The sequence below is a fragment of the Ursus arctos genome, unplaced genomic scaffold, assembly GCF_023065955.2.
Source record: "Ursus arctos isolate Adak ecotype North America unplaced genomic scaffold, UrsArc2.0 scaffold_20, whole genome shotgun sequence".
NCBI lineage: Eukaryota > Metazoa > Chordata > Mammalia > Carnivora > Ursidae > Ursus > Ursus arctos.
The window spans coordinates 3,524,646-3,539,996 of NW_026622875.1; the positions used below are offsets into that span (position 1 = coordinate 3,524,646).

The 15,351-nt window shown below is 33.0% G+C and overlaps 1 long non-coding RNA gene across 1 annotated transcript in view; it reads right to left on the bottom strand.

Annotated features, from left to right (window-relative positions):
- Positions 1-3,447: 3,447 nt before the first annotated feature.
- Positions 3,448-15,351, bottom strand: part of LOC125282045 (uncharacterized) — a 379,334-nt gene continuing 367,430 nt past the window's right edge. Inside the window, exon 7 of the long non-coding RNA XR_008960637.1 lies at positions 3,448-4,421. This is a non-coding gene — a long non-coding RNA (uncharacterized LOC125282045). The remainder of the gene's footprint in view (positions 4,422-15,351) is intronic.

Below are 15,351 nucleotides of genomic sequence, written 5' to 3' on the forward strand. Positions count from 1 at the left end.
TTTGAAAGAGAGCAGTTTAGATGGCCTCACCTCCAATGGCTCATGATTTAAATTAGCCATAGTAAATCAAAGCTTTTATTCCTTAGCGATTGTGGCTCTTCTCTTTGAATGCACACTGGAATCACTGTTAGAGCTTTAAAAAATACAGAAAAGCAGGACTTTAACTCAGATCCACTGATCCAGGATCTTGCGCATATCATCTGGGAACCTTTATTTTGTTAGAAGTTGAATTTTATGCCCTGCCAGGATAAAGAATATTTGATCTATTGGATGAGTGTTGGTCATTTTTTTTTTTCAGTTGGTCACTGATTTTCTCCTTATTTCTTGACCAAAGAGATTTATCCTGCAATAAGTTGAGCTAGGAGTGGTAAGACAGTTTTAGACAGTTGGTTTTCCATAAAGTAAAATCCTGAAAATAAGACAGTGGCAAAATGAACTTGATGGGAATTGTTCCCCACACTTAGGGACAACAGATGTTTTTTGTGTATTTTTAGAGTATCCTATAATTAACAAATTATTTTGAATTCTGATTTTAAATTTATAAAATTAATAAAATTGGGAAATTAGGAAAACAGTTACTGAAATCATTGGTCAGAAAGATAATTAAAAATTGTAGTGACAAACTGTTTACACTTTTAGACTTTATTTGCCCAAATCATTTTGTCTATATTCTGATTTCAATCTGTACCCCTAAATTAAATAGTCCTTAATCCTGATTTTATATTAAAACCACTCAGGGAACATAAAAAAATCTTGATTCAGCTTCATACAAAGCAACTAAAATAGAATCTAAGGATGGGGACTGATTACCTGGTATATTTCCCCCCCATCAGGTAATTCTATGCAGCTAGAACTGAGAATCCTATTTGAAACCTGAAGTCTAGGAAATACTTTGCAACCTAATTTAATTATGCAAAATTCCACTTTCAGACAATGGTTTGGAAACCTACTATGTCTTTAAATATGTAGGGGAGTTGGAAATACAAGGAAGAAAAATCAATATTCAAAATAGAAACAAACTATCTTGAAAATACCTTCTTATAACTGTAAATATTTTTATTATTAAAACAAAAGTATCATAGTGTTAAGTAGGTCAATAAATAAACAATAATGCAACCCTAAAGGTTTTTAAAAATAGAAATTATCAAATCAGGTGAAAAGAAATTTGGTAAGAGCAGGATTATTCTGAAAAGATCAAGGAAGGATTTAACAAGTTTAATGGGAAAGAGGAAGTAAAAGAAAACATGAACCTGCAATCAAAACAATTATTTTCCTTAGGATTTTCTTAAAGAAGAATTCCTGAAATGAAAAACATTGCCAAAATATGGAAGTCCTTGACTTTTGGTGGTTGGATAGGAGTTATGTTCACTTTTTGTCTTTAAACATTTTCTGCATTATTTAGTTCATCTATAATTATACTATATATACAATTACATACAACTTATATATAATTGTATATAAAAATTATTGTAATAACTCTGGTGGGTGCTTTTAGAATTGTCAGTATACTATTGTGGTTTTTATTTTCCTAAATTTTTATTTAAAAAATTGCATGACCAAAGGTGTACAAAACACAACAAACGAGTTAGGAAAAAGAATGTTTCCATAAAATATCATTGCTTTCTAGTCTAATCCTTTTCTAGTCCTGAAGTTATCTCATAGCTGCCATGGAACCTATTTGCAACTTCAGAACACTGGTTTGTACTGTGAAGTTTCAGGTACTAACAGTGAAACATAAGTTACAGTTTTTGTTGCTCAGTTCTGTAATTCTTTTGTTTGTGATTTATACCTGTGAAAAGAGCGCAGTGCAATAATTGCGTTGCTGATGTATTTAATTTACAGGTTGGGTGACTAGAGAAGTATGTTTCAATGTGTTCAGTCTTGTTAACCATAAAGTAGAAGCTGGAGTATTCTCTTCAGCAAGTGAAGCAGGCAGATATTGCAGCTTTGATTTCACAAGTAAATGACTTTATTATTTTTTTTTTCTGGAAGCCTGTATTATTACATTGTGTGTGTGTATAAAATATGTACATATATAAAAGCAAAACTACATTTGAGATAATTTTCAGTCAAATATATGACCATGAATAAGTATAATTATTGAAGACATACTCCATTCTGTTTTTTCATTGAGGAAATAATTTTAAGACCAGATTAGTTCCCATATATCTTCTCAAGAACCCAGCTGCTGACTCTCACTTACACTTAGAGATGATGTTAGATTGCTCTGGCAGTGAGTGGCTGGCTCATAGATTTTCAATCACACATGACTTTGGGGAGGAATAATGTTGCAGAGAGATGTATTTTGTGTATTGAATTTAATTGCTAATAATAAAAAATGTTCAAAACTTCTTGGCCAGTTCTCTCATAGGAGAAGCACTGGAGTAATCCAGTGGTTAAGAGATTAGTGGTAGTGGATTAGTTATTATAGTGGATTAGTTAAGATAAGTGGAAGAGATTAAAGATAGTGCCACACCTTGAATGGCATACCAGTTGGCCATGTATCAAACATTTTCCAAATAAATAGAAGTGCTTTATGCATGTGAATGCAATAACACATTTCCTAAACATGTAGACTCATTATATTCATTCTAAATATTTGTTTTTAATTTTTTCACTCAAATTGACATTGCATAAATAGAGATTTTTATTGTATATTAATTGTTGCCTTGTTACTTAGAGGAGGCCACAAACAGTAAGACTGCCATATCAGGGATTTGAGTCTATGAATCTAGTATTCTTTGTCAGATTGTTTTTGAAAAATAATTTCAAATCCCTATCTACCATGGAAGTGAGTAATTGTTTCATTCTTCCCCTGACAGGTTAAATAGTACCTTAAATTTGATTAGTAAAAATGAGATATCATTCTCTTTCATTTTGTCTTTCACTCATCATTTAGTATTCAGTAGGTTCCAAGTACCATACCATTATAGGTTCTGGGGATTCAACAGTAAACAAAATAGATTTTAAAAAATGTCCCCATCATGTTGCTTACACAGAGAATTGGTGAAACAGTGTCCCTGAGAAAGTAAGAGTGGATATACACCACAATTGGAGGTATGAGCCCCAGTTGCTAGTCTATGCATAGAGAAAAGTATATGTTATCACTAATGAAAGAGCAGTGGAAACTAGTACAAATTGTTTTTAAATTGCTATATTTTGTTGTTGGGATCATCTGAAAATAAAGATTAATGGGGGTATAATAGGTTTAAAGAGAAAGTACCATGTATAGAAGAGTTCCCTAGCAAATGGTTTAGAAAGTGCAGTTTTGTTTGGCATCTGCATTAAAGGCTATTTTAGTAGAGTGTTTTAAAAAATACGTATAACTTGAGACTACCCAATATGATTGTATTTTTTCCAGTGATATTCAGAAACAGAATATAGGCCTGTGGTAAGCAGAAGTCTGGAGTTTCTTCATGTGAGTAGAATGAAATAAAAGGGTGGCAAGGGAAAAAGTATGTACGGAAATGGGTAAATATGATTCGCCTTGGGAATATGATGAATAAAGGGGAAACTGAGGACATAAGTTTGAGGGATGCTGTAGCATCAATGGCATGTTAGTTCAAGTGAAGGCAGAAAGTGTTTAGGGTGGGACATTAGAATGAATTGGAAAGATAAGAACTGGTGATTAGAAAATGGAGATATTTGAAATTGAGGTTATAAAAGTACTGCATGTGATGGTAACGACATCAACCAAGTGACTACGGTGGATGGAAAGCAAATTTCAGGGTAGGAGATCAAGGAAGCAAGAAAAATGTACGGGTCATCTTTATGTTGTAATAACCCATGTTGACAGGAGATCGAGGCAGGGAGGGAAGCATAGGGGAATAGGTGGTAAGAAGGAATAACACATGGTTATTTAAAATATATATATTTTTAAAGAAGAATGGCCTAGAAACAGCAATGAACAAAGAGGGCACCTGTCCCACCTCCAGAAAATTTTCTCTTACGCTTTTTAAGAGAGCTGCAAGAGAAATAGCATCATCAGAAGTGAGCTTGATGTCACACAGCAGGAATATGAAGATAAATTTTACAGAAGAGTTGAGGATTCTTTGTTTGGGGTGTGCCTGTGATTGATTGTGTTCCACAGGGCTCACTGAAAGGTTTCAGGTGTGTTTTAGGCTTTATTTTGCTCATGAATTTTACCAGATATTCCATTTGAGTGTTAGAAGTTTTCCTAGTTTATACCAGCTGCTTAGGTATCAACTCCTGTGTTGCAAGTACGTTTCTAATTTTCTCTTGAAATATTTTATAGTACTGATGAAATCATGAAGTAGAGCTTATTTGTAATTTATTAAGCAAGACCAGTTTTATTTATGTCACAGATATTCTCATTTGAGAGGTCATGTTCATGTCATACCTGGGTCTTACTCCAGGTTTGTGAGTATAAATTTAGGCAAAATAGTCATTCATGTTGAAATCTGTAGGGTGTAAGAAAAAGAAAAGTTAAGGATTAAAATAGATTTTTCCCATGTACTTAATAAATGTTTCAAGATAGTTGTTAAATAATTTACCTCTTCTTCTTTAGACTGTGATTTTTATCCACAGTAGCATAGTAATATCATTTTCAGAATATCCTAAGTCATCTGTCCATTTTATATAGTACTATTTTATATAATATACTGTTCATGCATTATATTACAGATGAAAATTTATGCACATGGAAAAGAATTTTAAATATCACATTAATGAGAAGGCTTCACAGCAATATGCTAGTTACATCCTTTTTTTTTTCTGTAAAAATGTACACATTCCTATTCAGAGAGGATATCTTTGTAAAGGATGAACATCAATGAGCAGCTAATGGTGGTTATCTCTACCTGTCAGAGATGTATTTTATTTTTATTTTTGCTAAATATGATTTTCTCATTCTTTTTCAATAAACATATTGACATATATTTACCTTTTTTAAATACCACAAACACAATATATATAGCAATAACCATTTAAAGAGACTTTGAAAATAGAGTGAAAAAAACCCAACCATTTACTTTGTCTGATACCCAGGCAACTATCCTTGTTTCATTTTATGAAACTCAGACTCCGAAAATGTCACTTTTTAGGCATTGTCCAGTGACTCCTGTTTTTCATAAATAAGTTTATTTAGCTAAATCTTATTTTTCAGATCACAGCTTAACTTTTTATAGATGTTACTTAATAAAAGCTTTGTCCCTGTCCCCACTCCTGCTTTGTATAATGTATATGTTTCCTTGTTACTCCTTAGTAAAATTGCCATCACTTGGCCACTGTCAACTCCACAGGGAAAGGAATCACATTTTTCTAGACTCTTCGATACTTAATACTAAGAGAGGCACATAACAGGCAATCAATATATGGTACACTGAGTGGATGAAAAAGAGAGAGGCTATATGTACAGATTTACTCTCCTGAGTAAATTTAGCTAGGTAACTTAGCTTCTCTTGATCTCAATTTCTTCTAAAAGATAATGAATTAGACTGCTTCTTTCATTATTTTTTTATGGTTAAAGATTAAAGAACCATATGAAAGACACTAAATTTCTGCATATATTATAAATATCCAATCAATGTTATCATGGCTTTAAGAGATTCCGGGAGGAGCACCTGGGTGGTCCATTTGGTTAAGCCTCTGCCTTTGGCTCAGGTCGTGATTCCAAGATCCTGGGAGCCCAGCATCTGGGCTCTCCGCTCAGTGGGGGGCCTGCTACACAGTCTCCTCCTTTCTGCCGCTCTACTTGTGCTTATGCTCTCTCTCTCTTTCTCAAATAAATATATAAAATCTTTAAAAAAAGATTCCAGGAATAGATTCTTTTAAAACAAAAATGACTAACCAGTGCAATGGAGAATACAACAGAGAATTCCTGAAAGAATGGCCAACTAACAAGGTGGGAGTGGTGGTAGTGTCAGTGTATAAAAGATCACATTAAATTATGAAGTAATTTGTCAGCAAAGTAACTTGACTTACTGCCACAGGGTTTAACAGTCTAAAAGTAGAAGTAAATATTTTCAATTTTTTATTTAAGTAGGATTAACAGTGTTATATTAGCTTCAGGTATGTAATATAATTATTCAAAAGTTCTACACATTACTCAGCGTTTATCATAAATGTACTCTTCATCCTTTTACCTATTTCATCACCCATTTCCTTTCTGGCAACCACCAGTTTCTTCTTTGTATTGCAGAGTCTCTTGACTCTTTGTTTCTTAAATTCCACATATGAGTAAAATCATATGGAATTTCTTCTTTTCTGACATATTTCACTTAACATTATATCCTCTAGGTACATTAATGCTTTTGCAAATGGCAAGATCTCCTCTCGTTTACATCTGAGAGATATTTCAATATTTCATATATACCACATCTTCTTTGTTTATCTGTTGGTGGACACTTGTGTTGCTTCCATATCTTGGCTATTGTAAATAATGCTGCAGTAAACAGGGGTGCGTATGTCTTTTTGAATTAGTGTTTTTGTTTCCTTTGGGTAAATTCCATAATGAAATTACTGGATCATGTGGTAATTTTATTTTTAATTTTTTGAGGAACACTCATACTCTTTTCCATAGTGGCTACACCAATTTGCATTCCCACCAACATTTGTTATTTCCTGTGTTTTTTATCCTAGCCATTCTGATGGGTGTGAGGTTACATATCATTGTGGTTTTTATTTGCATTTCCCTGATAATTAGTGAATGTGTCTGTTGGCCATCTACATCATCTTTGGTAAATTCTTTATCCATTTTTTAATTGAATATTTTTGGTGTTAAGTTCTTCATATATTTTGATATATGAGATATATCATTTAACCCTTAATGAGATATATCATTTGCAAATACATTTTTCCATTCAGTAGGATGTCTTTTCACTTTTTAAATCTTTTTGGGTTTTTTGTTTTTCTGTGTAAAAAGCTTTTTATTTCAGTACAGTCTCAATGGTTTATTTTTTATTGGTTTCCTTGCCTGAAGAGACCTATCTAGAAAAATGTTTCTGTGGCTATGTCAAACTATTGCCTGTCTTCTTCAAGGAGTTTTATAGTTTTAGGTCACATATTCAGGTCTTTAATCCTATTTGAACTTATTTTTATGTATGGTGTAAGAAAGTAGTCCAGTTTTTCCAGCCCATTTGTTGAAGAGAGTATTCTTTTCCCTAAATACTTTCTTGCCTCCTTTGTCATAGATTATATTGACCATAAAATGTTAGGTTTATTTCTGGGCTTTCTATTCTGTGCCATTGATTTATGTGTCTATTTTTGTGCTGGAGCCATACTGTTTTCAGTACTAGTGTATTTTTAAATCTGAGATTGTGATACCTCCAACTTTGTTCTTCTTCCTCAAAATGGCTTTGGGTATTCAAGGGTCTTTGTGGCTCCATACAAATTTTAGGATTATTCTAACTCTGTGAAAAATGTTGGTATTTTGATAGGGATTATATTAAATCTGCAGATTGCTTTGTAGAGTATGGACATCTTATCTTTGCAATAGTTCATGGCTTCTTTAGTTTTTGAAGATCTTTCACTTCCTTGGTTAAAAATTTATTGCTAGGCATTTTATTCTTTTTGGTGTAATTATAAATGGGATTGTTTTCTTAATTTCTCTTTTTGTTACTTTATTACTGTATAGAAAAGCAACAGATTTCTCTATATTAATTTTGTATTCTACAGGTTTACTGAATTCATTTATTAATTTATTAGTTTTTTGGTGCAGTTTTTAGAGTTTTCTATACATAGTATCATGTTAACAGTAAATAGTTTTACTTAATAATTTGGATGCCTTTTATTTCTTGTTATTGCTGTGGTTAGGACTTTCAGTGCAATGTTGAATAAAAGTGGTAAGAATGGACATCTTTGTCTTATTCCTGACCTTAGAGAAAAAGCTCTCAGTTTTTCATCATCAAGAATTTGGTTAACCATGGGTTTTTCATATATGGGATTTATTATGCTGTGGTATGCTTCCTCAGTTTTTACATTGAGATTTTTATTGAATGGATGTTGCATTTTGTCAAATGCTTTTTCTGCCTCTATTGAGAGGACCATTGGTTTTTATCCTTTCTCTTATTAATGTGACATATCAGATTGATCAATTTGTGAATATTGAACTACCCATATAGTTGTGGAATAAATTTCACTTGATCATTGTGAATAAATTTTTAATGTAGTATTGGATTCAGCTTACTAATATTTTGTTGAGGATTTTTAAATCTATCTTCATTAGAGATATTGGCCTGTAGTTTTCTTATTTTGTAGTCTGTTTGTTTTTGGGGTCAGGGTAATGCTGGAGTTGTAGCATGAATTAGGAAGTTTCCCTTCCTATTCTATTATTTGGAATAGTTTGATAAAACAGGTATTAACTTGGGGCACCTGGATGACTTAGTTAAGCATCCAACTCTTGATTTTGGCACAGGTCATGATCTGAGAACCTTGAGATCAAGTCCTAGGTAGAGCTCCATGCTGGGCATGGAGCCTGCTTAAGTCTTTTTCTCCCCCTCCCCCACCTCTCTAGAAGAAAAAAAAAAGGTATTAACTCTGCTTTAAATGTTTGTAGATTTCACCTGTGAAGCTATCTGGTCCTGGACATTTCTTTCTTGGGAGTTTCTTAATTACTGATTCCATTTCATTGCTAGTAATTGGTTTCTTCCAATTATCTATTTCTGACTCAGTTTTGGAAGTTTGTATGTTTCCAGGAATTTACTCCTTTTTTCTAGGTCATCCAGTTTGTTGGCATGTAGGTTTTCATAATACTCTCTTATTCCTTATATTTCTCCTCCTTTATTTATGATTTTGAGTCCTTTTTTTTTTTTTTGATAAAATAGGTAAACCATTAGCTAGACTTATCTTTTCAAAGAATCAGCTTCTTGTTTCGTTGATGTTTATTTTTATTATTACCTGTTTTCTTCCTTATACTTGTTTAAGCTTTATTCTTGTTCTAGCTCCTTTGGGAATAATGTTAGGAGGTGTAGTCAGGATTTTGCTTGTTTCTTGAGGTAGGCCTGAATTGCTCCACACTTGATTGTAGAATAGCTTTTGCTGCCTTCCAAAGATTTTGTAACCATTGTGTTTTTGATTTTCTATTGATTTCTTGGTAGACCCATTCATTTTTTAGTATCATGCTATTTAGTCACCACGTATTTATGTTTCCAGATTTTTTCTTGTGATTTATAATTTCATACAGTTGTGGTTGGAAAAGATATATAATTTCAATCTTTTAAAATTTATTGACTTGTGGACTAACATGTAATCTATTTTGGAAAATGTTTCATGTGTATTTGAAAAGAATGTATATTTCACTGGTTTTGGAAAGAAAGTTCTGCAAATATTTGAGAGGTCCATTGGTATAATTTATCTTCATTCAAAGCCACTGTTTCCTTGTTGATTTCTGTCTGGATAGTCTATCCATTAATATAAGTGGGGTTTAAAGTCCTGTACTATTACTGTATTACTGTCAATTTCTTCCTTTAGTTGCTTAATAGTTGCTTTATGTATTTAGGTGCTCCCATTTTGGGTGTGTAAATATTTACAATTATTACATTCTCCTGTTGGATAGTTTTTGACTATGTAGTGTCCTTCTTTGTCTCTTATTACAGTCTTTGTTTTAAAGCCTATTTTGTCTGATTTAAATATTGCTATCCTACCTTTCTTTTTGCTTCCATTACATGGTAAATATTCCTCCACCCCTTCATGTTCAACCTGCATGTGTCTCTATGTCTGAAGTGAATCTCTTATAGGCACCATAGAGATAAGTCCTGCTATTTTTAACTTCAAATTTTAATGATTTAGGTGTATAATGGTTCAACAATCCTATACATTTCTCACTGCTCATAATGACAACTGTACTCTTAATTCCCTTTACCTACTTCACCCAACCTCCCCCTTCCCTCTGGCATTCATCAGTTCTCTGTATTTGGGTTTAGGGTTTTTTTTTTTAATCTCCTTTTCTTTTGTTTCATTAATTCCACACATGAGTGAAAGCATATGTTATCTTTCTCTGGCTTATTTTGCTTAACATTACACACTCTAGTTCCAACATGTTGTTGCAAATGCCAAGATTTCCTGCTTTTTTATGGCTAACATTCCACTGTATGTATATATCACCTCTTCTTTATCCACTCACTTATGGATGGATATTTGGGTTCTTTCTGTATCTTGGTTATTGTAAATAATGCTGCAATGAGCATAAAGGTGCATATAACTTTTCAAATTAGGGTTTTGATTTTCCTTGGGTAAATACCCACTAATGGAATTACTGAATCAAATGGTAATTCTAGCTTTTATTTTTTGAGGAAACTACATACTGTTTTCCACAGTTGCTGCAGCAGTTTGCGTTCTCACCAATATTATTTGTGTTTTTTATTTAACCATTTTCACTTGCAATTCCTGATGATTAGTGATGTTGAAAGTCTTTTCATGTGTCTGTTGGCCATCTCCATGTCTTCTTTGGAAAAAATGTCCATTTTTAATTGGATTTTTTTTGGTGTTGTATAAGTTCTTTTGGATATTAAACCCTTATCAGACATAATTTACAAATATCTTCACCCATTCAGTAGGTTGCCTTATTCATTTTGTTGGTGATTTTCTTTGCTGTGTAAAATCTGTTCTAGGAATTTTACAATTTTGGGTCTTACATTTAGGTCTTGAATCCACTTCGACTTTATTTTTGTGTATGGTGTTAGAAAGCAGTCCAGTTTTCCCAGGACCATTTGCTGAAGAGGCTGTCTTTTCCCCCACTGCATATGCTTGACTGCTTTGTAGAAGATTAACTGGGTTTATTTCTGGGCTCTCTATTCCACTCCATTGACCTATGTGTCAATTTTTGTTTTGTACTGTACTGTTTTAATTGCCACATCGGTGTAGTATATCATGAAATCTGGGATATGATACCTCTAGTAGTTTTCTTTGGCTATTTGAGTTCTTTTGTGGTTCCATGCAAATTTTACTGTTATTTGTTCTAATCCTGTGAAAAATGCTGTTGGTATTCCAATAGAGACTGCATTAAATCTGTAGACTGCTTTGGATAATACAGACATTTTAACAATATTTGTTCTTCCAATCCATGAGCATAGAGTATCTTCCATCAATGTTTTATAGTTTTCACAATATAGATCCTTAACCAAGATATTTTATGATTTTGGGTGCAATTGTAAAAGGGTGTGTTTGTTTTCTTAATTTCTCTTTCTGCTACTTCATTAGCAGTGTATAGAAATGCAATGGATTTCTGTATGCTGAATGTGTATATTACAACATTACTAAATCCATTTATCAGTTCTGGTAGGTTTGTTTTTTTTTTTAAGTTTTTTTTTTTTTTTTTTTTTTTTTTATTCGACAGAGATAGAGACAGCCAGCGAGAGAGGGAACACAAGCAGGGGGAGTGGAAGAGGAAGAAGCAGGCTCATAGCAGAGGAGCCTGATGTGGGGCTCGATCCCATAACGCCGGGATCACGCCCTGAGCCACAGGCAGACGCTTAACAGCTGTGCCACCCAGGCGCCCCAGTTCTGGTAGGTTTTTGGTGGAATGTTTAGTGTTTCTATATATAACATCTTGTCATCTGCAAATAGTGAAAGTTGTACTTCCTCCTTACCAATTCAGATGATTTTCATTTCTATTTCTAATAAAAATGGTGAGTGGACATCCTTGTCTTAGAGGAAAAACTCTGTTGTTTTTCCTGATTCAGAATGATGTTAACAGTGTTTTTCATATATGGCCTTTATTATGTTGAGGTATGTTTTTTGTAAACCTACTTTATTGAGAGTTTTTTTTTTTTTAATGATGAATGGATGTTGTATTTTGTCAAATGCTTTTTCTCCATCTTTTGAGATGATCACGTGGTTTTTATTTCCCAGACAAAATTTAAAAGGATTCATGACCACTAAGCCAGCCTTACATGACATAGCAAAATAAATTTTTTGATTGAAAAAGATCATAACTAGAAGAAAAGTATGAGATGAAAAAATTGCACATGTAAATGCAAACATATAATTGCTTATTCCATTTTAGCCTACATAATCAGTCGAGAGATTCATAAAATAAACTATGACATATACATAAAATATGGGCAAGGAGTAAAAATTTAGTGCTTCAGAATGGGTTCAAATTTAATGTAGATTGCCATACACATAAAATGTTATATATGAGCCTAATGGTAACTACAAACCAAAAAAAAAGATATACAATAAACATAGAGAAAGGAACCCAAACATTACACTAAAAAATCCCATCAAACTACAAAGGAATAGAGCAGGAGGAGAAGAAAAAGAACTACAAAAGCAACCATAAAATAACTGACAAGATGTCAATAAGCACATATTTATCAATAATTACTTTGAATGTAAAAGGACTAAATGCCCCAATCAAAATACATAGGGTGACTAGATAAAAAAAAGTGAGACTCATTCCTGACCTAAAGACACATGCAAATTGAATGTGAAGGATGGAAAAGCATTTATCATGCAAATAGAAGCAAAAAGATAACTGGAGTAGCACTACTTATACTGCACACAATACACTTTAAAAGACTATAATAGGAGATAAAGGGAGCGATCCTGCAAGAAGACATAACAATTGTAAATATTTATGTACCCAACATGGGAATACCCAAATACATGAAGGAGCTAATAGCAGACATAAAGCAAGAAATTAATAGTAATACAACAATAGTAGGGGACTTTAACACCCCACTTACATCAATGGATAGATCATCCAGACAGAAAATCAACAAGGAAGCAGTGGCTTTGAATGACATATGGGCCAGATGGATCTAACAGATCCATTCAGAACATCACATCCAAAGAGAGCAGAATACACATTTTTTTCAAATGCACGAGGAACATTCTAGAGAATAGGCCACAAAAGTTTTAGCAAATTCAAAAGAGTGAGGTCATATGCATCTATTCCAACACAGCACTAGGAATCAACCACAAAAGAAATCTAGAAAGAACACAAATGCATGGAAGTTAAATGCTACTAAACAATGAAGACATTAAGAAATCAAAGAGGAAATAAAAAAAATTCATGGAGACAAGCGAAAAGGATAATACGATGATACAAAAGCTGTGCTAAGAGGGAAGTGTACAGCAATACAGGCCTACCTCAAGAAAGAAGAAAAATCACAATGTAACCTTCCACCTAAAGGAAAGAGAACAAGAGGAAGAAACAAAACTTAAAACGGGTAAGGACATAATAAAAATTAGAGCCAAAGTAAATGAAACAGAGAATTAAAAAAAAAAAAAACAATGCAACACATCAATGAAACCAAGATTTGGTTCTTTGAAAGAGCAAGGAAATTGATAAAGCTTTAGTCACAGACTCATCAAAAAAAGAACTCATAATCCTTTTTATGGAGTCAGTTATTTCTCTTTCATTTCTGATTTTATATAAGAGAATATTATGAAAAAATATATGCAAACAAATTGAACAAACCAGAAGAAATGGATAAATTCCTAGAAATGTATAATGTCCCAAAATCAAATCAGGAAAAAATAGAAAATTTGAACAGACCAGTTAACATCAAGGAAATTGAATCAGTAATAAAAAAAAACAAAAAACAAAACAAAAAACAAACAAACAAAAAAAACTTCCAATAAACAAAAGTGTAGGACCAAATGGCTTCACAGGTGAATTCTACCAGACTTTTAGAGAAGAGTTAATACCTCTCAGGGATTGTCTGTCTCCCTCTCTGATTTCCTCCCAGTTTTTCCTCCCTTCCCCTGTGATCCTTTGCACTGTTTCTTATATTCCACATATCCATTCTTTTTAGACTCTTAACTATAGGAAACGAACTGAGTGTTGCTGGAGGGGAGTTGGGTGGGGCAACTAGGTGATGGGCATTAAGGATGTGATGAGCACTGCCTATTATATGCAACTGATGAATTACTGAACTCTACATTTGAAACTAAGGATGCACTATACATTGGCTAATTGAATTTAAATAAATAAATATTCCCAAACTATTCCAAAAAGTGGACAAGGAAGTTAAGCTTCCAAAATCATTCAATGAGGCCAGCATTACCTGATACCAAAACCAAGTGAATACACTACAGAAAAAGAACTACAGGCGTATATGTCTGATGAAGATAGATGCGAAAATCCTCAACAAAATATCAGCAAACCAAATTCAACAGTAAAGTAAAAAATTCACCATGATCAAGTGGGATTTATTCCTGGGATGCAAATATGGTTTAATATTCATAAATCAATCAGTATGATACATCACATCAACAAGTTAAAGGATAAAAACCTTATGATCATTTCAATAGATGTAGAAAAAGCATTTGAGAAAGTACAACATCCATTCATGATAAAAATCCTCAACAAAGTAGGTTTAGAGGGAACACACTTCAACATAATAAAGTCCATGTATGAAAAACCCAAAGGTAGCATCATACTCAGTGGTGAAAAACTGAGAGTTTATCCCCTATGTCAGGAAAAAGACAATGAAAGTCATCTAAAATGAAGAAAAAAGTAAAACTTTCACTATTTACAGAGGACAGGGTGATATAAATAAAGATTCCACCAAAAGACTACAAGTACCGAATAACGAATTCAGTAAAGTCGCAGGCTACAAATTCAACATACAGCAATCCATTGCATTTTATACAATACTAATGAAGTAGCAGAAAGAGAAATTAAGAAAACACTCCATTTTACAATTGCACCCCAAATCATAAAATACCTAGGAATAAATTTAAACAGGGTGGTGAAACACCTATACTCTGAAAACACTGATGAAAAAAATTGAGGATGGCACAGATGGAAAGATGTTCTATACTCATGGATTGGCAGAACAAATATTGTTAAAATGTCCATACCACCCAAAGCAGTCTACAGATTTAACGGTCTCCATCTTCACAAAATTAGAACAAAGCAGTAAATTTGTATAGAAGCACAAAAGAACTCAAATAGCCAAAGCAGTCTTGAAAAAGAATACCAGTGGTATCACATCCCAGTTTTCATGATATACTACAAACCTATAGCAATCAAAACTGTACAAGGCAGCACAAAAATAGACACATAGATCAATGGAGTAGAAAAAGGCACAGAAATAAACTCACAATCATATAGTCAATTAATCTTTGGCAAAGGAGGCAAGAATATGCAATGGGAGAAAAATCTCTTCAACAAATGGTGTGGGGAAAACTGGGCCATTTTCTTACACCACACACAAAAATAAACTTCAAATGAATTAAGCAACTAAATGTGAGACCTGAAAATAGAAAAAAAAATCCTAGAAGACAGCACAGGCAATAATTTCTCTGACATCAACCATAGCAATAATTTTCTAGATATATCTCCTAAGGCAAGGAAAACAAATGCAAAAATAAATGATTGGGACTACATCAAAATTACAGTTTTTCACTGCACAGGAAACAATCAACAAAACAGATAAC